At 31.5% G+C, this 1,958-nt stretch overlaps 1 protein-coding gene across 1 annotated transcript in view; it reads left to right on the top strand.

The window, feature by feature from the left end:
- The window catches only part of FBXL17 (F-box and leucine rich repeat protein 17), a gene marked incomplete at its 5' end in the record, with an annotated part of 449,450 nt that overhangs the window by 219,022 nt on the left and 228,470 nt on the right, over positions 1 to 1,958 (top strand). The gene's annotated exons all lie outside the window — the stretch shown is intronic.

Here is a 1,958-nt window from a genome sequence, read left to right as displayed (position 1 = left end):
CTCTTATAACTGCACATGATTGCTCTCGAGAATATTCTCAAAAGCCCCATTTTATCAGAGCAATCTAAAATTAAGGAGTTGAGAAATAGAATTTTTACCCTTGTGGGCTTTCAGAATTTTTGTTGACTTTTTGGGCCCTTTGGACTATATACAGGTGTTGTGTTTCACTTGGTGACATTTCTCAGGAAAATCAAAGAACATATATGGACTAAGCAAAGGTTTTCTGGTTCCTTCTCGGGTTTAGATATTATTTGAATGATAATACATAATCTCATCTAGTTTAAAAAGGATCTCCGCCCTACCATACAGAAACCAAAACACAGTTCTGGGCATACCATGAAAAATATATACAAATATTAACCAAATATCCATTAATATAGCCGACCAAAGCTATCACTATCAATCAAAACTATTTGCCATTTTAAAAAGATCTCATAAAATTCTATTACCTACTCTGATCCAAAAGACTCCTATAGTGATTCATAGGTATAGATATAAATTCTGAATATCTCATTTAGGAAGTTCTTATTTCTGTAACTTAAGCTCTAATTGATGTTTAAATCTTACTCATTTTGTTTGGCTTTGACCGTTAGCTACTTGTATTGATTTTTCTGGAACTTTTATGAAACTTTAAAGCTTTTCAAGTTTTTACGTATACATTTATCTTGTTGTATTTCTTTATAATACAAACAGAAAAGGCTCTAATGTTTAAGATTCCTTATTTATGTTGCATTACATTTTTTTCTTGTATGTTACTTAAATATGTCTATGTGATTTTAAATATTTTTTTTGCTTTTTAATAAAATGTAGGGTTTTACAGCTTCTAGTACATTGATAACAAGGAACAACATTATAAGCCAGGTTTCTAACCTACAGCCCTTTTCCTTGGGTAATTAGTTAGGTAATTTCAGGGACGGTTTAAGTTTGACTTGGAGTTTTATATTTAGGATATTGCCCTAGTCGTTTCCTTTCTCGAAAAGGGGATATTTGATTGCAGTTAAATTGTGAAGTTTTAAAGCTATGTTAGCTAAATTTTTTACTATGTCAGCAAGCAGAATATTGTTTGCACTTCTTTGCTTTTTAAATGCTGCTCAGGGAGCTGCGTAAGTTATAATTGATGCACAGAAGAGATTTCGAATTTTATATGCCTATAAATTGGCACTGCTACATAGAGTAGAAAGATGAGATTGGAGAAGTTCTTTTCCCGTGAGAATGATACAAATTACTGTCAAACTGTTTATGCTTGCTGTAAAAATATTTTTAATGTACAGGTATTTGCTTACTGGCTGGGTAGCACTCTTATTAAAGTAGAAAGCATTTTGAGCCAAAATGAAATGTTTTCAGTACCATACTATCTCATATTGTTGTAACAGTCCAATTTAGTTATTCTAGGGCTTAAACACCTATAATTATGTTTGTTCTTTAAAACTCAGATGAATTTGCTTGAGTTTGGAGTTAAAAATTTTTAAGGACTCATAGAGTTTATCTAGTCTAGCATTCTCATTTAATATATGAAGAAACTGAGGCCCAGATGAGTTAAGGAATATGCCAAGGTCAAAGACCTAGAAATTTGCATGAATGGGACTGAAATTAAGTTTTCCTGCATCACTTTGGTTCTTTTCTGATATTTTATATCTAATGAAATTACCATGCTCAATATGTGTTTATTTCAGGAATGTAAATACCTTTTCTTATCGGCTTAGCTTAACTTCTAGATTATCTGAAATTTGCAGTGTTTAAGATGAATTTGTGGGACTTATTTAATGAAGTTGGCCAAAATTTTAAAACTATAGACTAAAAAAAGCATAAGCAAATCCAGTGTTTATCTTACTTTGTCAAGGCAGTTTAGTAATGTCAACATCAGGAATGTGAAGTGATTCTTTATAAACTGACAGTCACTGACTCAAACTTAGTGCATGCTTTAATATAGTTACAAAAAAATACTAGCTGGTAAGTGC

The sequence above is a fragment of the Pteropus vampyrus genome, unplaced genomic scaffold (assembly GCF_000151845.1).
Source record: "Pteropus vampyrus isolate Shadow unplaced genomic scaffold, Pvam_2.0 Scaffold106, whole genome shotgun sequence".
Classification (NCBI taxonomy): Eukaryota; Metazoa; Chordata; class Mammalia; order Chiroptera; family Pteropodidae; genus Pteropus; species Pteropus vampyrus.
Note: the sequence above shows the minus strand (reverse complement) of the source record. Positions and strands in the feature narration are given on the sequence as shown.